The following is a 25,142-nucleotide window of genomic DNA, read 5'->3' as shown; positions in this document are numbered from 1 at the left end:
TACACAATTGCACTTTCTTAGTTTTAGACTCAAAGTCGATTTTCTCTTAATTTGTATATTAATACTCGAACAATCTACCGCCTATACTGAAAAACATAACTTTTACTGATTTGCGCTAAAGTAAAATTTTATTGTTATTACAGTATTAACAAATTAATATAATTGAAAAAATTAAAAAAATGACACTTTCTTAGTTTTAGACTTAATGTCGATTTTCTTGTATATTGATGCTCGAACAGTCTACCGCCTATACTGAAAAACATAACTCCTACTGATTTGCGCTAAAGTAAAATTTTTATATTATTACAGTATTAACAAATTAATATACTCGAAAAATTTTAAACAATGGCACTTTCTTAGTTTTAGAGTTAAATACGATTTTTTTGTAAATTGTATATTAATGGACGAACAATCTACCGCTTATATTATACATAACTTTTACTGATTTGCGCTAAAGTAAAATTTCCATATTATTACAGTATTAACAAATTAATATAACCAAAAAAATTTACACAATTGCACTTTCTTAGTTTTAGACTCAAAGTCGATTTTCTCTTAATTTGTATATTAATACTCGAACAATCTACCGCCTATACTGAAAAACATAACTTCTACTGATTTGCGCTAAAGTAAAATTTCCACATTATTACAGTATTAACAAATTATTATAATCGAAAATATTTACACAATTGCGCTTTCTTAGTTTTAGGCTCAAAATCGATTTGCTCTATAATTTTCATATTTTTACAGTATTAACAAATTAATATAACCAAAAAAGTTTACACAATTGCGCTTTCTTAGTTTAAGGCGCAAAGTCGATTTGCTCTAAAATTTTCATATTATTACAGTATTAACAAATTAATATAACCGAAAAAATTTACACAATTGCACTTTCTTAGTTTTACACTCAAAGTCGATTTTCTCTTAATTTGTATATTAATACTCGAACAATCTACCGCCTATACTGAAAAACATAACTTCTACTGATTTGCGCTAAAGTAAAATTTCCATATTATTACAGTATTAACAAATTATTATAACCGAAAATATTTACACAATTGCGCTTTCTTAGTTTTAGGCTCAAAATCGATTTGCTCTATAATTTTCATATTTTTACAGTATTAACAAATTAATATAACCGAAAAAATTTACACAATTGCGCTTTCTTAGTTTAAGGCTCAAAGTCGATTTGCTCTAAAATTTTCATATTATTACAGTATTAACTAATTAATATAACCAAAAAAAATTTAAAAAATTGCCCTTACTTAGTTTTAAACTCAAAGTTCATTTGCTCTTTAATTGTATATTAATGCTTGAACAATCTACCGCCTATACTGAAAAACATAACTCCTACTGATTTGCGCTAAAGTAAAATTTTTATATTATTACAGTATTAACAAATTAATATACTCGAAAAATTTTAAACAATGGCACTTTCTTAGTTTTAGACTTAAATACGATTTTTTTGTAAATTGTATATTAATGGACGAACAATCTACCGCTTATATCGAAAAACATAACTTTTACTGATTTGCGCTAAAGTAAAATTTTCATGTTATTACAGTATTAACAAATTATTATAATTGAAAAAATTAAAAAAAATAGCACTTTCTTAGTATTAGACTTAAAGTCGATTTTCTTTTAAATTGTATATTAATAGTCGAACAGTCTACCGCCTATACTGAAAAACATCACTTTTACTATTTTGGGTTAAACTAAAATTTTGAAGTTATTACAGTATTAACAAATTAATATAATTGAAAAAATGTAAAAAATGGCGCTTTTTTAGTTTTAGGCTTAAAGCCGATTTTCTTGTAAATTGTATATAAATGCTCGAACAGTCTACCGCCTGTACTGCAAAACATAACTTTTACTGATTTGGGCTAAAGTAAAATTTTCATGTTATTACAGTATTAACAAATTATTATAACCGAAAAAATTTACACAATTGCGCTTTCTTAGTTTTAGGCTCAAAGTCGATTTGCTCTTAAATTGCACAATATATCAATGTTCGAACAAGGTACCGCTTATACTGAAAAACATAACTTTTACTGGTTTGCGCTAAAGTAAAATTTTCATGTTATTACAGTATTAACAAATTATTATAACCGAAAAAATTTACACAATTGCGCTTTCTTAGTTTTAGGCTCAAAGTCGATTTGCTCTTAAATTGCACAATATATCAATGTTCGAACAAGGTACCGCTTATACTGAAAAACATAACTTTTACTGGTTTGCGCTAAAGTAAAATTTCCATGTTATTACAGTATTAACAAAATAATATAACCGAAAAAATTTACACAATTGCGCTTTCTTAGTTTTAGGCTCAAAATCGATTTGCTCTATAATTTTCATATTATTACAGTATTAACAAATTAATATAACCGAAAAAATTTACACAATTGCACTTTCTTAGTTTTAGACTCAAAGTCGATTTTCTCTTAATTTGTATATTAATACTCGAACAATCTACCGCCTATACTGAAAAACATAACTTCTACTGATTTGCGCTAAAGTAAAATTTCCATATTATTACAGTATTAACAAATTATTATAACCGAAAATATTTACACAATTGCGCTTTCTTAGTTTTAGGCTCAAAATCGATTTGCTCTATAATTTTCATATTTTTACAGTATTAACAAATTAATATAACCGAAAAAATTTACACAATTGCGCTTTCTTAATTTAAGGCTCAAAGTCGATTTGCTCTAAAATTTTCATATTATTACAGTATTAACTAATTAATATAACCAAAAAAAATTTAAAAAATTGCCCTTACTTAGTTTTAAACTCAAAGTTCATTTGCTCTTTAATTGTATATTAATGCTTGAACAATCTACCGCCTATACTGAAAAACATAACTCCTACTGATTTGCGCTAAAGTAAAATTTTTATATTATTACAGTATTAACAAATTAATATACTCGAAAAATTTTAAACAATGGCACTTTCTTAGTTTTAGACTTAAATACGATTTTTTTGTAAATTGTATATTAATGGACGAACAATCTACCGCTTATATTGAAAAACATAACTTTTACTGATTTGCGCTAAAGTAAAATTTTCATGTTATTACAGTATTAGCAAATTATTATAATTGAAAAAATTAAAAAAAATAGCACTTTCTTAGTATTAGACTTAAAGTCGATTTTCTTGTAAATTGTATATTAATGCTCGAACAGTCTACCGCCTATACTGAAAAACATAACTTTTACTGATTTGGGCTAAAGTAAAATTTTCATGTTATTACAGTATTAACAAATTATTATAACCGAAAAAATTTACACAATTGCGCTTTCTTAGTTTAAGGCTCAAAGTCGATTTGCTCTAAAATTTTCATATTATTACAGTATTAACAAATTAATATAACCGAAAAAATTTACACAATTGCACTTTCTTATTTTTAGACTCAAAGTCGATTTTCTCTTAATTTGTATATTAATACTCGAACAATCTACCGCCTATACTGAAAAACATAACTTTTACTGATTTGCGCTAAAGTAAAATTTTATTGTTATTACAGTATTAACAAATTAATATAATTGAAAAAATTAAAAAAATTGCACTTTCTTAGTTTTAGACTTAATGTCGATTTTCTTGTATATTGATGCTCGAACAGTCTACCGCCTATACTGAAAAACATAACTCCTACTGATTTGCGCTAAAGTAAAATTTTTATATTATTACAGTATTAACAAATTAATATACTCGAAAAATTTTAAACAATGGCACTTTCTTAGTTTTAGAGTTAAATACGATTTTTTTGTAAATTGTATATTAATGGACGAACAATCTACCGCTTATATTATACATAACTTTTACTGATTTGCGCTAAAGTAAAATTTCCATATTATTACAGTATTAACAAATTAATATAACCGAAAAAATTTACACAATTGCACTTTCTTAGTTTTACACTCAAAGTCGATTTTCTCTTAATTTGTATATTAATACTCGAACAATCTACCGCCTATACTGAAAAACATAACTTCTACTGATTTGCGCTAAAGTAAAATTTCCATATTATTACAGTATTAACAAATTATTATAACCGAAAATATTTACACAATTGCGCTTTCTTAGTTTTAGGCTCAAAATCGATTTGCTCTATAATTTTCATATTTTTACAGTATTAACAAATTAATATAACCGAAAAAATTTACACAATTGCGCTTTCTTAGTTTTAGGCTCAAAGTCGATTTGCTCTTAAATTGCACAATATATCAATGTTCGAACAAGGTACCGCTTATACTGAAAAACATAACTTTTACTGGTTTGCGCTAAAGTAAAATTTTCATGTTATTACAGTATTAACAAATTATTATAACCGAAAAAATTTACACAATTGCGCTTTCTTAGTTTTAGGCTCAAAGTCGATTTGCTCTTAAATTGCACAATATATCAATGTTCGAACAAGGTACCGCTTATACTGAAAAACATAACTTTTACTGGTTTGCGCTAAAGTAAAATTTCCATGTTATTACAGTATTAACAAAATAATATAACCGAAAAAATTTACACAATTGCGCTTTCTTAGTTTTAGGCTCAAAATCGATTTGCTCTATAATTTTCATATTATTACAGTATTAACAAATTAATATAACCGAAAAAATTTACACAATTGCACTTTCTTAGTTTTAGACTCAAAGTCGATTTTCTCTTAATTTGTATATTAATACTCGAACAATCTACCGCCTATACTGAAAAACATAACTTCTACTGATTTGCGCTAAAGTAAAATTTCCATATTATTACAGTATTAACAAATTATTATAACCGAAAATATTTACACAATTGCGCTTTCTTAGTTTTAGGCTCAAAATCGATTTGCTCTATAATTTTCATATTTTTACAGTATTAACAAATTAATATAACCGAAAAAATTTACACAATTGCGCTTTCTTAGTTTAAGGCTCAAAGTCGATTTGCTCTAAAATTTTCATATTATTACAGTATTAACTAATTAATATAACCAAAAAAAATTTAAAAAATTGCCCTTACTTAGTTTTAAACTCAAAGTTCATTTGCTCTTTAATTGTATATTAATGCTTGAACAATCTACCGCCTATACTGAAAAACATAACTCCTACTGATTTGCGCTAAAGTAAAATTTTTATATTATTACAGTATTAACAAATTAATATACTCGAAAAATTTTAAACAATGGCACTTTCTTAGTTTTAGACTTAAATACGATTTTTTTGTAAATTGTATATTAATGGACGAACAATCTACCGCTTATATTGAAAAACATAACTTTTACTGATTTGCGCTAAAGTAAAATTTTCATGTTATTACAGTATTAACAAATTATTATAATTGAAAAAATTAAAAAAAATAGCACTTTCTTAGTATTAGACTTAAAGTCGATTTTCTTGTAAATTGTATATTAATGCTCGAACAGTCTACCGCCTATACTGAAAAACATAACTTTTACTGATTTGGGCTAAAGTAAAATTTTCATGTTATTACAGTATTAACAAATTATTATAACCGAAAAAATTTACACAATTGCGCTTTCTTAGTTTAAGGCTCAAAGTCGATTTGCTCTAAAATTTTCATATTATTACAGTATTAACAAATTAATATAACCGAAAAAATTTACACAATTGCACTTTCTTAGTTTTAGACTCAAAGTCGATTTTCTCTTAATTTGTATATTAATACTCGAACAATCTACCGCCTATACTGAAAAACATAACCTTTACTGATTTGCGCTAAAGTAAAATTTTATTGTTATTACAGTATTAACAAATTAATATAATTGAAAAAATTAAAAAAATTGCACTTTCTTAGTTTTAGACTTAATGTCGATTTTCTTGTATATTGATGCTCGAACAGTCTACCGCCTATACTGAAAAACATAACTCCTACTGATTTGCGCTAAAGTAAAATTTTTATATTATTACAGTATTAACAAATTAATATACTCGAAAAATTTTAAACAATGGCACTTTCTTAGTTTTAGAGTTAAATACGATTTTTTTGTAAATTGTATATTAATGGACGAACAATCTACCGCTTATATTATACATAACTTTTACTGATTTGCGCTAAAGTAAAATTTTCATATTATTACAGTATTAACAAATTAATATAACCAAAAAAATTTACGCAATTGCACTTTCTTAGTTTTAGATTCAAAGTCGATTTTCTCTTAATTTGTATATTAATACTCGAACAATCTACCGCCTATACTGAAAAACATAACTTCTACTGATTTGCGCTAAAGTAAAATTTCCATATTATTACAGTATTAACAAATTATTATAACCGAAAATATTTACACAATTGCGCTTTCTTAGTTTAAGGCTCAAAATCGATTTGCTCTATAATTTTCATATTTTTACAGTATTAACAAATTAATATAACCGAAAAAATTTACACAATTGCGCTTTCTTAGTTTAAGGCTCAAAGTCGATTTGCTCTAAAATTTTCATATTATTACAGTATTAACAAATTAATATAACCGAAAAAATTTACACAATTGCACTTTCTTAGTTTTACACTCAAAGTCGATTTTCTCTTAATTTGTATATTAATACTCGAACAATCTACCGCCTATACTGAAAAACATAACTTCTACTGATTTGCGCTAAAGTAAAATTTCCATATTATTACAGTATTAACAAATTATTATAACCGAAAATATTTACACAATTGCGCTTTCTTAGTTTTAGGCTCAAAATCGATTTGCTCTATAATTTTCATATTTGTACAGTATTTACAAATTAATATAACCGAAAAAATTTACACAATTGCGCTTTCTTAGTTTAAGGCTCAAAGTCGATTTGCTCTAAAATTTTCATATTATTACAGTATTAACAAATTAATATAACCGAAAAAATTTACACAATTGCCCTTACTTAGTTTTAAACTCAAAGTCCATTTGCTCTTTAATTGTATATTAATGCTTGAACAATCTACCGCCTATACTGAAAAACATAACTCCTACTGATTTGCGCTAAAGTAAAATTTTTATATTATTACAGTATTAACAAATTAATATACTCGAAAAATTTTAAACAATGGCACTTTCTTAGTTTTAGACTTAAATACGATTTTTTTGTAAATTGTATATTAATGGACGAACAATCTACCGCTTATATTGAAAAACATAACTTTTACTGATTTGCGCTAAAGTAAAATTTTCATGTTATTACAGTATTAACAAATTATTATAATTGAAAAAATTAAAAAAAATAGCACTTTCTTAGTATTAGACTTAAAGTCGATTTTCTTGTAAATTGTATATTAATGCTCGAACAGTCTACCGCCTATACTGAAAAACATAACTTTTACTGATTTGGGCTAAAGTAAAATTTTCATGTTATTACAGTATTAACAAATTATTATAACCGAAAAAATTTACACAATTGCGCTTTCTTAGTTTAAGGCTCAAAGTCGATTTGCTCTAAAATTTTCATATTATTACAGTATTAACAAATTAATATAACCGAAAAAATTTACACAATTGCACTTTCTTAGTTTTAGACTCAAAGTCGATTTTCTCTTAATTTGTATATTAATACTCGAACAATCTACCGCCTATACTGAAAAACATAACTTTTACTGTTTTGCGCTAAAGTAAAATTTTATTGTTATTACAGTATTAACAAATTAATATAATTGAAAAAATTAAAAAAATTGCACTTTCTTAGTTTTAGACTTAATGTCGATTTTCTTGTATATTGATGCTCGAACAGTCTACCGCCTATACTGAAAAACATAACTCCTACTGATTTGCGCTAAAGTAAAATTTTTATATTATTACAGTATTAACAAATTAATATACTCGAAAAATTTTAACAATGGCACTTTCTTAGTTTTAGAGTTAAATACGATTTTTTTGTAAATTGTATATTAATGGACGAACAATCTACCGCTTATATTATACATAACTTTTACTGATTTGCGCTAAAGTAAAATTTCCATATTATTACAGTATTAACAAATTAATATAACCAAAAAAATTTACGCAATTGCACTTTCTTAGTTTTAGACTCAAAGTCGATTTTCTCTTAATTTGTATATTAATACTCGAACAATCTACCGCCTATACTGAAAAACATAACTTCTACTGATTTGCGCTAAAGTAAAATTTCCATATTATTACAGTATTAACAAATTATTATAACCGAAAATATTTACACAATTGCGCTTTCTTAGTTTAAGGCTCAAAATCGATTTGCTCTATAATTTTCATATTTTTACAGTATTAACAAATTAATATAACCGAAAAAATTTACACAATTGCGCTTTCTTAGTTTAAGGCTCAAAGTCGATTTGCTCTAAAATTTTCATATTATTACAGTATTAACAAATTAATATAACCGAAAAAATTTACACAATTGCACTTTCTTAGTTTTACACTCAAAGTCGATTTTCTCTTAATTTGTATATTAATACTCGAACAATCTACCGCCTATACTGAAAAACATAACTTCTACTGATTTGCGCTAAAGTAAAATTTCCATATTATTACAGTATTAACAAATTATTATAACCGAAAATATTTACACAATTGCGCTTTCTTAGTTTTAGGCTCAAAATCGATTTGCTCTATAATTTTCATATTTTTACAGTATTAACAAATTAATATAACCGAAAAAATTTACACAATTGCGCTTTCTTAGTTTAAGGCTCAAAGTCGATTTGCTCTAAAATTTTCATATTATTACAGTATTAACAAATTAATATAACCGAAAAAATTTACACAATTGCCCTTACTTAGTTTTAAACTCAAAGTCCATTTGCTCTTTAATTGTATATTAATGCTTGAACAATCTACCGCCTATACTGAAAAACATAACTCCTACTGATTTGCGCTAAAGTAAAATTTTTATATTATTACAGTATTAACAAATTAATATACTCGAAAAATTTTAAACAATGGCACTTTCTTAGTTTTAGACTTAAATACGATTTTTTTGTAAATTGTATATTAATGGACGAACAATCTACCGCTTATATTGAAAAACATAACTTTTACTGATTTGCGCTAAAGTAAAATTTTCATGTTATTACAGTATTAACAAATTATTATAATTGAAAAAATTAAAAAAAATAGCACTTTCTTAGTATTAGACTTAAAGTCGATTTTCTTGTAAATTGTATATTAATGCTCGAACAGTCTACCGCCTATACTGAAAAACATAACTTTTACTGATTTGGGCTAAAGTAAAATTTTCATGTTATTACAGTATTAACAAATTATTATAACCGAAAAAATTTACACAATTGCGCTTTCTTAGTTTAAGGCTCAAAGTCGATTTGCTCTAAAATTTTCATATTATTACAGTATTAACAAATTAATATAACCGAAAAAATTTACACAATTGCACTTTCTTAGTTTTAGACTCAAAGTCGATTTTCTCTTAATTTGTATATTAATACTCGAACAATCTACCGCCTATACTGAAAAACATAACTTTTACTGTTTTGCGCTAAAGTAAAATTTTATTGTTATTACAGTATTAACAAATTAATATAATTGAAAAAATTAAAAAAATTGCACTTTCTTAGTTTTAGACTTAATGTCGATTTTCTTGTATATTGATGCTCGAACAGTCTACCGCCTATACTGAAAAACATAACTCCTACTGATTTGCGCTAAAGTAAAATTTTTATATTATTACAGTATTAACAAATTAATATACTCGAAAAATTTTAACAATGGCACTTTCTTAGTTTTAGAGTTAAATACGATTTTTTTGTAAATTGTATATTAATGGACGAACAATCTACCGCTTATATTATACATAACTTTTACTGATTTGCGCTAAAGTAAAATTTCCATATTATTACAGTATTAACAAATTAATATAACCAAAAAAATTTACGCAATTGCACTTTCTTAGTTTTAGACTCAAAGTCGATTTTCTCTTAATTTGTATATTAATACTCGAACAATCTACCGCCTATACTGAAAAACATAACTTCTACTGATTTGCGCTAAAGTAAAATTTCCATATTATTACAGTATTAACAAATTATTATAACCGAAAATATTTACACAATTGCGCTTTCTTAGTTTAAGGCTCAAAATCGATTTGCTCTATAATTTTCATATTTTTACAGTATTAACAAATTAATATAACCGAAAAAATTTACACAATTGCGCTTTCTTAGTTTAAGGCTCAAAGTCGATTTGCTCTAAAATTTTCATATTATTACAGTATTAACAAATTAATATAACCGAAAAAATTTACACAATTGCACTTTCTTAGTTTTACACTCAAAGTCGATTTTCTCTTAATTTGTATATTAATACTCGAACAATCTACCGCCTATACTGAAAAACATAACTTCTACTGATTTGCGCTAAAGTAAAATTTCCATATTATTACAGTATTAACAAATTATTATAACCGAAAATATTTACACAATTGCGCTTTCTTAGTTTTAGGCTCAAAATCGATTTGCTCTATAATTTTCATATTTTTACAGTATTAACAAATTAATATAACCGAAAAAATTTACACAATTGCGCTTTCTTAGTTTAAGGCTCAAAGTCGATTTGCTCTAAAATTTTCATATTATTACAGTATTAACAAATTAATATAACCGAAAAAATTTACACAATTGCCCTTACTTAGTTTTAAACTCAAAGTCCATTTGCTCTTTAATTGTATATTAATGCTTGAACAATCTACCGCCTATACTGAAAAACATAACTCCTACTGATTTGCGCTAAAGTAAAATTTTTATATTATTACAGTATTAACAAATTAATATACTCGAAAAATTTTAAACAATGGCACTTTCTTAGTTTTAGACTTAAATACGATTTTTTTGTAAATTGTATATTAATGGACGAACAATCTACCGCTTATATTGAAAAACATAACTTTTACTGATTTGCGCTAAAGTAAAATTTTCATGTTATTACAGTATTAACAAATTATTATAATTGCAAAAATTAAAAAAAAATAGCACTTTCTTAGTATTAGACTTAAAGTCGATTTTCTTGTAAATTGTATATTAATGCTCGAACAGTCTACCGCCTATACTGAAAAACATAACTTTTACTGATTTGGGCTAAAGTAAAATTTTCATGTTATTACAGTATTAACAAATTATTATAACCGAAAAAATTTACACAATTGCGCTTTCTTAGTTTAAGGCTCAAAGTCGATTTGCTCTAAAATTTTCATATTATTACAGTATTAACAAATTAATATAACCGAAAAAATTTACACAATTGCACTTTCTTAGTTTTAGACTCAAAGTCGATTTTCTCTTAATTTGTATATTAATACTCGAACAATCTACCGCCTATACTGAAAAACATAACTTTTACTGTTTTGCGCTAAAGTAAAATTTTATTGTTATTACAGTATTAACAAATTAATATAATTGAAAAAATTAAAAAAATTGCACTTTCTTAGTTTTAGACTTAATGTCGATTTTCTTGTATATTGATGCTCGAACAGTCTACCGCCTATACTGAAAAACATAACTCCTACTGATTTGCGCTAAAGTAAAATTTTTATATTATTACAGTATTAACAAATTAATATACTCGAAAAATTTTAACAATGGCACTTTCTTAGTTTTAGAGTTAAATACGATTTTTTTGTAAATTGTATATTAATGGACGAACAATCTACCGCTTATATTATACATAACTTTTACTGATTTGCGCTAAAGTAAAATTTCCATATTATTACAGTATTAACAAATTAATATAACCAAAAAAATTTACGCAATTGCACTTTCTTAGTTTTAGACTCAAAGTCGATTTTCTCTTAATTTGTATATTAATACTCGAACAATCTACCGCCTATACTGAAAAACATAACTTCTACTGATTTGCGCTAAAGTAAAATTTCCATATTATTACAGTATTAACAAATTATTATAACCGAAAATATTTACACAATTGCGCTTTCTTAGTTTAAGGCTCAAAATCGATTTGCTCTATAATTTTCATATTTTTACAGTATTAACAAATTAATATAACCGAAAAAATTTACACAATTGCGCTTTCTTAGTTTAAGGCTCAAAGTCGATTTGCTCTAAAATTTTCATATTATTACAGTATTAACAAATTAATATAACCGAAAAAATTTACACAATTGCACTTTCTTAGTTTTACACTCAAAGTCGATTTTCTCTTAATTTGTATATTAATACTCGAACAATCTACCGCCTATACTGAAAAACATAACTTCTACTGATTTGCGCTAAAGTAAAATTTCCATATTATTACAGTATTAACAAATTATTATAACCGAAAATATTTACACAATTGCGCTTTCTTAGTTTTAGGCTCAAAATCGATTTGCTCTATAATTTTCATATTTTTACAGTATTAACAAATTAATATAACCGAAAAAATTTACACAATTGCGCTTTCTTAGTTTAAGGCTCAAAGTCGATTTGCTCTAAAATTTTCATATTATTACAGTATTAACAAATTAATATAACCGAAAAAATTTACACAATTGCCCTTACTTAGTTTTAAACTCAAAGTCCATTTGCTCTTTAATTGTATATTAATGCTTGAACAATCTACCGCCTATACTGAAAAACATAACTCCTACTGATTTGCGCTAAAGTAAAATTTTTATATTATTACAGTATTAACAAATTAATATACTCGAAAAATTTTAAACAATGGCACTTTCTTAGTTTTAGACTTAAATACGATTTTTTTGTAAATTGTATATTAATGGACGAACAATCTACCGCTTATATTGAAAAACATAACTTTTACTGATTTGCGCTAAAGTAAAATTTTCATGTTATTACAGTATTAACAAATTATTATAATTGCAAAAATTAAAAAAAAATAGCACTTTCTTAGTATTAGACTTAAAGTCGATTTTCTTGTAAATTGTATATTAATGCTCGAACAGTCTACCGCCTATACTGAAAAACATAACTTTTACTGATTTGGGCTAAAGTAAAATTTTCATGTTATTACAGTATTAACAAATTATTATAACCGAAAAAATTTACACAATTGCGCTTTCTTAGTTTTAGGCTCAAAGTCGATTTGCTCTTAAATTGCACAATATATCAATGTTCGAACAAGGTACCGCTTATACTGAAAAACATAACTTTTACTGGTTTGCGCTAAAGTAAAATTTCCATGTTATTACAGTATTAACAAAATAATATAACCGAAAAATTTAACCCAATTGCACTTTCTTAGTTTTAGACTCAAAGTCGATTTTCTTTTAAATTGTATATTAATAGTCGAACAATCTACCGCCTATACTGAAAAACATCACTTTTACTATTTTGGGTTAAAGTAAAATTTTGAAGTTATTACAGTATTAACAAATTAATAAAATTGAAAAAATGTAAAAAATGGCGCTTTTTTAGTTTTAGGCTTAAAGCCGATTTTCTTGTAAATTGTATATAAATGCTCGAACAGTCTACCGCCTGTACTGCAAAACATAACTTTTACTGATTTGGGCTAAAGTAAAATTTTCATGTTATTACAGTATTAACAAATTATTATAACCGAAAAAATTTACACAATTGCGCTTTCTTAGTTTTAGGCTCAAAGTCGATTTGCTCTTAAATTGCACAATATATCAATGTTCGAACAAGGTACCGCTTATACTGAAAAACATAACTTTTACTGGTTTGCGCTAAAGTAAAATTTTCATGTTATTACAGTATTAACAAATTATTATAACCGAAAAAATTTACACAATTGCGCTTTCTTAGTTTTAGGCTCAAAGTCGATTTGCTCTTAAATTGCACAATATATCAATGTTCGAACAAGGTACCGCTTATACTGAAAAACATAACTTTTACTGGTTTGCGCTAAAGTAAAATTTTCATGTTATTACAGTATTAACAAATTATTATAACCGAAAAAATTTACACAATTGCGCTTTCTTAGTTTTAGGCTCAAAGTCGATTTGCTCTTAAATTGCACAATATATCAATGTTCGAACAAGGTACCGCTTATACTGAAAAACATAACTTTTACTGGTTTGCGCTAAAGTAAAATTTCCATGTTATTACAGTATTAACAAAATAATATAACCGAAAAAATTTACACAATTGCGCTTTCTTAGTTTTAGGCTCAAAATCGATTTGCTCTATAATTTTCATATTATTACAGTATTAACAAATTAATATAACCGAAAAAATTTACACAATTGCACTTTCTTAGTTTTAGACTCAAAGTCGATTTTCTCTTAATTTGTATATTAATACTCGAACAATCTACCGCCTATACTGAAAAACATAACTTCTACTGATTTGCGCTAAAGTAAAATTTCCATATTATTACAGTATTAACAAATTATTATAACCGAAAATATTTACACAATTGCGCTTTCTTAGTTTTAGGCTCAAAATCGATTTGCTCTATAATTTTCATATTTTTACAGTATTAACAAATTAATATAACCGAAAAAATTTACACAATTGCGCTTTCTTAGTTTAAGGCTCAAAGTCGATTTGCTCTAAAATTTTCATATTATTACAGTATTAACAAATTAATATAACCGAAAAAATTTAAAAAATTGCCCTTACTTAGTTTTAAACTCAAAGTCCATTTGCTCTTTAATTGTATATTAATGCTTGAACAATCTACCGCCTATACTGAAAAACAGAACTCCTACTGATTTGCGCTAAAGTAAAATTTTTATATTATTACAGTATTAACAAATTAATATACTCGAAAAATTTTAAACAATGGCACTTTCTTAGTTTTAGACTTAAATACGATTTTTTTGTAAATTGTATATTAATGGACGAACAATCTACCGCTTATATTGAAAAACATAACTTTTACTGATTTGCGCTAAAGTAAAATTTTCATGTTATTACAGTATTAACAAATTATTATAATTGAAAAAATTAAAAAAAATAGCACTTTCTTAGTTTTAGACTTAAAGTCGATTTTCTTGTAAATTGTATATTAATGCTCGAACAGTCTACCGCCTATACTGAAAAACATAACTTTTACTGATTTGGGCTAAAGTAAAATTTTCATGTTATTACAGTATTAACAAATTATTATAACCGAAAAAATTTACACAATTGCGCTTTCTTAGTTTTAGGCTCAAAGTCGATTTGCTCTTAAATTGCACAATATATCAATGTTCGAACAAGGTACCGCTTATACTGAAAAACATAACTTTTACTGGTTTGCGCTAAAGTAAAATTTCCATGTTATTACAGTATTAACAAAATAATATAACCGAAAAAATTTACACAATTGCACTTTCTTAGTTTTAGACTCAAAGTCGATTTTCTTTTAAATTGTATATTAATAGTCGAACAATCTACCGCCTATACTGAAAAACATCACTTTTACTACTAAAGTAAATTTTTAAAGCTATTACAGTATTAACAAATTAATATAATTGAAAAAATGTAAAAAATGGCGCTTTTTTAGTTTTAGGCTTAAAGCCGATTTTCTTGTAAATTGTATATAAATGCTCGATCAGTCTACCGCCTGTACTGCAAAACATAACTTTTACTGATTTGGGCTAAAGTAAAATTTTCATGTTATTACAGTATTAACAAATTATTATAACCGAAAAAATTTACACAATTGCGCTTTCTTAGTTTTAGGCTCAAAGTCGATTTGCTCTTAAATTGCACAATATATCAATGTTAGAACAAGGTACCGCTTATACTGAAAAACATAACTTTTACTGGTTTGCGCTAAAGTAAAATTTTCATGTTATCACAGTATTAACAAATTATTATAACCGAAAAAATTTACACAATTGCGCTTTCTTAGTTTTAGGCTCAAAGTCGATTTGCTCTTAAATTGCACAATATATCAATGTTCGAACAAGATACCGCTTATACTGAAAAACACTACTTTAACTGGTTTGCGCTAAAGTAAAATTTCCATGTTATTACAGTATTAACAAAATAATATAACAGAAAACATTTACACAATTGCACTTTCTTAGTTTTAGACTCAAAGTCGATTTTCTTTTAAATTGTATATTAATACTCGAACAGTCTACCGCCTACACTGAAAAACATAACTTTTACTGATTTGGGCTAAAGTAAAATTGTCATGTTATTACAGTATTAACAAATTATTATAACCGAAAAAATTTACACAATTGCGCTTTCTTAGTTTTAGGCTCAAAGTCGATTTGCTCTTAAATTGCACAATATATCAATGTTCGAACATGGTACCGCTTATACTGAAAAACATAACTTTTACTGGTTTGCGCTAAAGTAAAATTTCCATGTTATTACAGTATTAACAAAATAATATAACCGAAAAAATTTACACAATTGCACTTTCTTAGTTTTAGACTCAAAGTCGATTTTCTTTTAAATTGTATATTAATACTCGAACAATCTACCGCCTATACTGAAAAACATCACTTTTACTATTTTGGGTTAAAGTAAAATTTTCAAGTTATTACAGTATTAACAAATTAATATAATTGAAAAAATGTAAAAAATGGCGCTTTTTTAATTTTAGACTTAAAGCCGATTTTCTTGTAAATTGTATATTAATGCTCGAACAGTCTACCGCCTGTACTGAAAAACATAACTTTTACTGATTTGCGCTGAAGTAAAATGTTTAGGTTATTACAATATTAACAAATTATTATAACCGAAAAAATTGACACAATTGCGCTTTCTTAGTTTAAGGCTCAAAGTCGATTTTCTCTAAAATATTCATATTATTACAGTATTAACAAATTAATGTAACCGAAAAAATTTAAAAAATTGTCCTTACCTTCTTGTAAATTGTATATAAATGCTCGATCAGTCTACCGCCTGTACTGCAAAACATAACTTTTACTGATTTGGGCTAAAGTAAAATTTTCATGTTATTACAGTATTAACAAATTATTATAACCGAAAAAATTTACACAATTGCGCATTCTTAGTTTTAGGCTCAAAGTCGATTTGCTCTTACATTGCACAATATATCAATGTTCGAACAAGGTACCGCTTATACTGAAAAACATAACTTTTACTGGTTTGCGCTAAAGTAAAATTTTCATGTTATTACAGTATTAACAAATTATTATAACCGAAAAAATTTACACAATTGCGCTTTCTTAGTTTTAGGCTCAAAGTCGATTTGCTCTTAAATTGCACAATATATCAATGTTCGAACAAGTTATCGCTTATACTGAAAAACACAACTTTTACTGGTTTGCGCTAAAGTAAAATTTCCATGTTATTACAGTATTAACAAAATAATATAACAGAAAACATTTACACAATTGCACTTTCGTAGTTTTAGACTCAAAGTCGATTTTCTTTTAAATTGTATATTAATACTCGAACAGTCTACCGCCTACACTGAAAAACATAACTTTTACTGATTTGGGCTAAAGTAAAATTTTCATGTTATTACAGTATTAACAAATTATTATAACCGAAAAAATTTACACAATTGCGCTTTCTTAGTTTTAGGCTCAAAGTCGATTTGCTCTTAAATTGCACAATATATCAATGTTCGAACAAGGTACCGCTTATACTGAAAAACATAACTTTTACTGGTTTGCGCTAAAGTAAAATTTCCATGTTATTACAGTATTAACAAAATAATATAACCGAAAAAATTTACACAATTGCACTTTCTTAGTTTTAGACTCAAAGTCGATTTTCTTTTAAATTGTATATTAATACTCGAACAATCTACCGCCTATACTGAAAAACATCACTTTTACTATTTTGGGTTAAAGTAAAATTTTCAAGTTATTACAGTATTAACAAATTAATATAATTGAAAAAATGTAAAAAATGGCGCTTTTTTAATTTTAGACTTAAAGCCGATTTTCTTGTAAATTGTATATTAATGCTCGAACAGTCTACCGCCTGTACTGAAAAACATAACTTTTACTGATTTGCGATGAAGTAAAATGTTTATGTTATTACAATATTAACAAATTATTATAACCGAAAAAATTGACACAATTGCGCTTTCTTAGTTTAAGGCTCAAAGTCGATTTTCTCTAAAATTTTCATATTAATACAGTATTAACAAATTAATGTAACCGAAAAAATTTAAAAAATTGTCCTTACTTAGTTTTAAACTCAGAGTCGATTTGCTCTTTAATTGTGTATTAATGCGCGAACAATCTACCGCTTATACTGAAAAACATCACTTATACTGTTTTGCGTTAAAGTAAAATTTTTATATTATTACAGTATTAACAAATTAATATCCTCGAAAAAATTTAAACAATGGCACTTTCTTAGTTTCAGACTTAAATACGATTTTTTTGTAAATTGTATATTGGTGGTCGAACCGTCTACCGCTTATATTAAAAAACATCACTTTTACTGAATTGCGCTAAAGTAAAATTTTAATGTTATTACAGTATTAACAAATTAATATAATTGAAAAAATTAAAAAAAATGGCACTTTCTTAGTTTTACACTTAATGTAGATTTTCTTGTAAATTGTATATTGATGCTCGAACAGTCTACCGCCTATACTGAAAAACATAACTTTTAGTGATTCGCGCTAAAGTAAAATTTTCATGTTATTACAGTATTAACAAATTAATATAACCGAAAAAATTTACACAATTGCACTTTCTTAGTTTTAGACTCAAAGTCGATTTTCTTGTAAATTGTATATTGATGCTCGAACAGTCTACAGCCTATACTGAAAAACATAACTTTTACTGATTTGCGCTAAAGTGAAATTTTCATGTTATTACAGTATTAACAAATTAATATAACCAAAAAAATTTACACAATTGCACTTTCTTAGTTTTAGACTCAAAGTCGATTTTCTCTTAAATTGTATATTAATACTCGAAAAATCTACCGCCTATACTGAAAAACATAACTTCTAGTGATTTGCGCTAAAGTAAAATTTTCATATTATTACAGTATTTATATTATTATAACCGAAAAAATTTACACAATTGCACTTTCTTAGTTTTAGACTCAAAGTCGATTTTCTTGTAAATTGTATATTGATGCTCGAACAGTCTACCGCATATACCGAAAAACATAACTTTTACTGATTTGGGCTAAAGTAAAATTTTCATATTATTACAGTATTAAAAAATTAAAATAACCAAAAAAATTCTGAAAATTTCACTTACTTAGTTTTAAACTCAAAGTCGATTTGCTCTTAAATTGTACAATATATTAATGTTTGAACAAGGTACCGCTTATACTGAAAAACATCACTTTTACTATTTTGGGTTAAAGTAAAATTTTCAAGTTATTACAGTATTAACAAATTAATATAATTGAAAAAATGTAAAAAATGGCGCTTTTTTAATTTTAGACTTAAAGCCGATTTTCTTGTAAATTGTATATTAATGCTGGAACAGTCTACCGCCTGTACTGAAAAACATAACTTTTACTGATTTGCGATGAAGTAAAATGTTTATGTTATTACAATATTAACAAATTATTATAACCGAAAAAATTGACACAATTGCGCTTTCTTAGTTTAAGGCTCAAAGTCGATTTTCTCTAAAATTTTCATATTAATACAGTATTAACAAATTAATGTAACCGAAAAAATTTAAAAAATTGTCCTTACTTAGTTTTAAACTCAGAGTCGATTTGCTCTTTAATTGTATATTAATGCGCGAACAATCTACCGCTTATACTGAAAAACATCACTTATACTGTTTTGCGTTAAAGTAAAATTTTTATATTATTACAGTATTAACAAATTAATATCCTCGAAAAAATTTAAACAATGGCACTTTCTTAGTTTCAGACTTAAATACGATTTTTTTGTAAATTGTATATTGGTGGTCGAACCGTCTACCGCTTATATTAAAAAACATCACTTTTACTGAATTGCGCTAAAGTAAAATTTTAATGTTATTACAGTATTAACAAATTAATATAATTGAAAAAATTAAAAAAAATGGCACTTTCTTAGTTTTACACTTAATGTCGATTTTCTTGTAAATTGTATATTGATGCTCGAACAGTCTACCGCCTATACTGAAAAACATAACTTTTAGTGATTCGCGCTAAAGTAAAATTTTCATGTTATTACAGTATTAACAAATTAATATAACCGAAAAAATTTACACAATTGCACTTTCTTAGTTTTAGACTCAAAGTCGATTTTCTTTTAAATTGTATATTAATACTCGAACAATCTACCGCCTATACTGAAAAACATCACTTTTACTATTTTGGGTTAAAGTAAAATTTTCAAGTTATTACAGTATTAACAAATTAATATAATTGAAAAAATGTAAAAAATGGCGCTTTTTTAATTTTAGACTTAAAGCCGATTTTCTTGTAAATTGTATATTAATGCTCGAACAGTCTACCGCCTGTACTGAAAAACATAACTTTTACTGATTTGCGATGAAGTAAAATGTTTATGTTATTACAATATTAACAAATTATTATAACCGAAAAAATTGACACAATTGCGCTTTCTTAGTTTAAGGCTCAAAGTCGATTTTCTCTAAAATTTTCATATTAATACAGTATTAACAAATTAATGTAACCGAAAAAATTTAAAAAATTGTCCTTACTTAGTTTTAAACTCAGAGTCGATTTGCTCTTTAATTGTATATTAATGCGCGAACAATCTACCGCTTATACTGAAAAACATCACTTATACTGTTTTGCGTTAAAGTAAAATTTTTATATTATTACAGTATTAACAAATTAATATCCTCGAAAAAATTTAAACAATGGCACTTTCTTAGTTTCAGACTTAAATACGATTTTTTTGTAAATTGTATATTGGTGGTCGAACCGTCTACCGCTTATATTAAAAAACATCACTTTTACTGAATTGCGCTAAAGTAAAATTTTAATGTTATTACAGTATTAACAAATTAATATAATTGAAAAAATTAAAAAAAATGGCACTTTCTTAGTTTTACACTTAATGTCGATTTTCTTGTAAATTGTATATTGATGCTCGAACAGTCTACCGCCTATACTGAAAAACATAACTTTTAGTGATTCGCGCTAAAGTAAAATTTTCATGTTATTACAGTATTAACAAATTAATATAACCGAAAAAATTTACACAATTGCACTTTCTTAGTTTTAGACTCAAAGTCGATTTTCTTGTAAATTGTATATTGATGCTCGAACAGTCTACAGCCTATACTGAAAAACATAACTTTTACTGATTTGCGCTAAAGTGAAATTTTCATGTTATTACAGTATTAACAAATTAATATAACCAAAAAAATTTACACAATTGCACTTTCTTAGTTTTAGACTCAAAGTCGATTTTCTCTTAAATTGTATATTAATACTCGAAAAATCTACCGCCTATATTGAAAAACATAACTTCTAGTGATTTGCGCTAAAGTAAAATTTTCATATTATTACAGTATTTATATTATTATAACCGAAAAAATTTACACAATTGCACTTTCTTAGTTTTAGACTCAAAGTCGATTTTCTTGTAAATTGTATATTGATGCTCGAACAGTCTACCGCATATACCGAAAAACATAACTTTTACTGATTTGGGCTAAAGTAAAATTTTCATATTATTACAGTATTAAAAAATTAAAATAACCAAAAAAATTCTGAAAATTTCACTTACTTAGTTTTAAACTCAAAGTCGATTTGCTCTTAAATTGTACAATATATTAATGTTTGAACAAGGTACCGCTTATACTGAAAAACATAACTTTTACTGATTTGGGCTAAAGTAAAATTTTCATGTTATTACAGTATTAACAAATTATTATAACCGAAAAAATTTACACAATTGCGCTTTCTTAGTTTTAGGCTTAAAGTCGATTTGCTCTTAAATTGCACAATATATCAATGTTAGAACAAGGTACCGCTTATACTGAAAAACATAACTTTTACTGGTTTGCGCTAAAGTAAAATTTCCATGTTATTACAGTATTAACAAATTATTATAACCGAAAAAATTTACACAATTGCGCTTTCTTAGTTTTAGGCTCAAAGTCGATTTGCTCTTAAATTGCCCAATATATCAATGTTAGAACAAGGTACCGCTTATACTGAAAAACATAACTTTTACTGGTTTGCGCTAAAGTAAAATTTTCATGTTATCACAGTATTAACAAATTATTATAACCGAAAAAATTTACACAATTGCGCTTTCTTAGTTTTAGGCTCAAAGTCGATTTGCTCTTAAATTGCACAATATATCAATGTTCGAACAAGATACCGCTTATACTGAAAAACACAACTTTAACTGGTTTGCGCTAAAGTAAAATTTCCATGTTATTACAGTATTAACAAATTATTATAACCGAAAATATTTACACAATTGCGCTTTCTAAGTTTTAGGCTCAAAATCGATTTGCTCTATAATTTTCATATTTTTACAGTATTAACAAATTAATATAACTGAAAAAATTTACACAATTGCGCTTTCTTAGTTTAAGGCTCAAAGTCGATTTGCTCTAAAATTTTCATATTATTACAGTATTAACAAATTAATATAACCGAAAAAATTTAAAAAATTGCCCTTACTTAGTTTTAAACTCAAAGTCCATTTGCTCTTTAATTGTATATTAATGCTTGAACAATCTACCGCCTATACTGAAAAACAGAACTCCTACTGATTTGCGCTAAAGTAAAATTTTTATATTATTACAGTATTAACAAATTAATATACTCGAAAAATTTTAAACAATGGCACTTTCTTAGTTTTAGACTTAAATACGATTTTTTTGTAAATTGTATATTAATGGACGAACAAACTACCGCTTATATTGAAAAACATAACTTTTACTGATTTGCGCTAAAGTAAAATTTTCATGTTATTACAGTATTAACAAATTATTATAATTGAAAAAATTAAAAAAAATAGCACTTTCTTAGTTTTAGACTTAAAGTCGATTTTCTTGTAAATTGTATATTAATGCTCGAACAGTCTACCGCCTATACTGAAAAACATAACTTTTACTGATTTGGGCTAAAGTAAAATTTTCATGTTATTACAGTATTAACAAATTATTATAACCGAAAAAATTTACACAATTGCGCTTTCTTAGTTTTAGGCTCAAAGTCGATTTGCTCTTAAATTGCACAATATATCAATGTTCGAACAAGGTACCGCTTATACTGAAAAACATAACTTTTACTGGTTTGCGCTAAAGTAAAATTTCCATGTTATTACAGTATTAACAAAATAATATAACCGAAAAAATTTACACAATTGCACTTTCTTAGTTTTAGACTCAAAGTCGATTTTCTTTTAAATTGTATATTAATAGTCGAACAATCTACCGCCTATACTGAAAAACATCACTTTTACTACTAAAGTAAATTTTTGAAGCTATTACAGTATTAACAAATTAATATAATTGAAAAAATGTAAAAAATGGCGCTTTTTTAGTTTTAGGCTTAAAGCCGATTTTCTTGTAAATTGTATATAAATGCTCGATCAGTCTACCGCCTGTACTGCAAAACATAACTTTTACTGATTTGGGCTAAAGTAAAATTTTCATGTTATTACAGTATTAACAAATTATTATAACCGAAAAAATTTACGCAATTGCGCTTTCTTAGTTTTAGGCTCAAAGTCGATTTGCTCTTAAATTGCACAATATATCAATGTTAGAACAAGGTACCGCTTATACTGAAAAACATAACTTTTACTGGTTTGCGCTAAAGTAAAATTTTCATGTTATCACAGTATTAACAAATTATTATAACCGAAAAAATTTACACAATTGCGCTTTCTTAGTTTTAGGCTCAAAGTCGATTTGCTCTTAAATTGCACAATATATCAATGTTCGAACAAGATACCGCTTATACTGAAAAACACAACTTTAACTGGTTTGCGCTAAAGTAAAATTTCCATGTTATTACAGTATTAACAAAATAATATAACAGAAAACATTTACACAATTGCACTTTCTTAGTTTTAGACTCAAAGTCGATTTTCTTTTAAATTGTATATTAATACTCGAACAGTCTACCGCCTACACTGAAAAACATAACTTTTACTGATTTGGGCTAAAGTAAAATTGTCATGTTATTACAGTATTAACAAATTATTATAATCGAAAAAATTTACACAATTGCGCTTTCTTAGTTTTAGGCTCAAAGTCGATTTGCTCTTAAATTGCACAATATATCAATGTTCGAACAAGGTACCGCTTATACTGAAAAACATAACTTTTACTGGTTTGCGCTAAAGTAAAATTTCCATGTTATTACAGTATTAACAAAATAATATAACCGAAAAAATTTACATAATTGCACTTTCTTAGTTTTAGACTCAAAGTCGATTTTCTTTTAAATTGTATATTAATACTCGAACAATCTACCGCCTATACTGAAAAACATCACTTTTACTATTTTGGGTTAAAGTAAAATTTTCAAGTTATTACAGTATTAACAAATTAATATAATTGAAAAAATGTAAAAAATGGCGCTTTTTTAATTTTAGACTTAAAGCCGATTTTCTTGTAAATTGTATATTAATGCTCGAACAGTCTACCGCCTGTACTGAAAAACATAACTTTTACTGATTTGCGCTGAAGTAAAATGTTTAGGTTATTACAATATTAACAAATTATTATAACCGAAAAAATTGACACAATTGCGCTTTCTTAGTTTAAGGCTCAAAGTCGATTTTCTCTAAAATTTTCATATTATTACAGTATTAACAAATTAATGTAACCGAAAAAATTTAAAAAATTGTCCTTACCTTCTTGTAAATTGTATATAAATGCTCGATCAGTCTACCGCCTGTACTGCAAAACATAACTTTTACTGATTTGGGCTAAAGTAAAATTTTCATGTTATTACAGTATTAACAAATTATTATAACCGAAAAAATTTACACAATTGCGCATTCTTAGTTTTAGGCTCAAAGTCGATTTGCTCTTACATTGCACAATATATCAATGTTCGAACAAGGTACCGCTTATACTGAAAAACATAACTTTTACAGATTTGGGCTAAAGTAAAATTTTCATGTTATTACAGTATTAACAAATTATTATAACCGAAAAAATTTACACAATTGCGCTTTCTTAGTTTTAGGCTCAAAGTCGATTTGCTCTTAAATTGCACAATATATCAATGTTCGAACAAGGTACCGCTTATACTGAAAAACATAACTTTTACTGGTTTGCGCTAAAGTAAAATTTCCATGTTATTACAGTATTAACAAAATAATATAACCGAAAAAATTTACACAATTGCACTTTCTTAGTTTTAGACTCAAAGTCGATTTTCTTTTAAATTGTATATTAATACTCGAACAA

The sequence above is a fragment of the Bactrocera oleae genome, chromosome 5 (assembly GCF_042242935.1).
Source record: "Bactrocera oleae isolate idBacOlea1 chromosome 5, idBacOlea1, whole genome shotgun sequence".
Classification (NCBI taxonomy): domain Eukaryota; kingdom Metazoa; phylum Arthropoda; class Insecta; order Diptera; family Tephritidae; genus Bactrocera; species Bactrocera oleae.
This window is presented reverse-complemented; position numbering follows the sequence as displayed.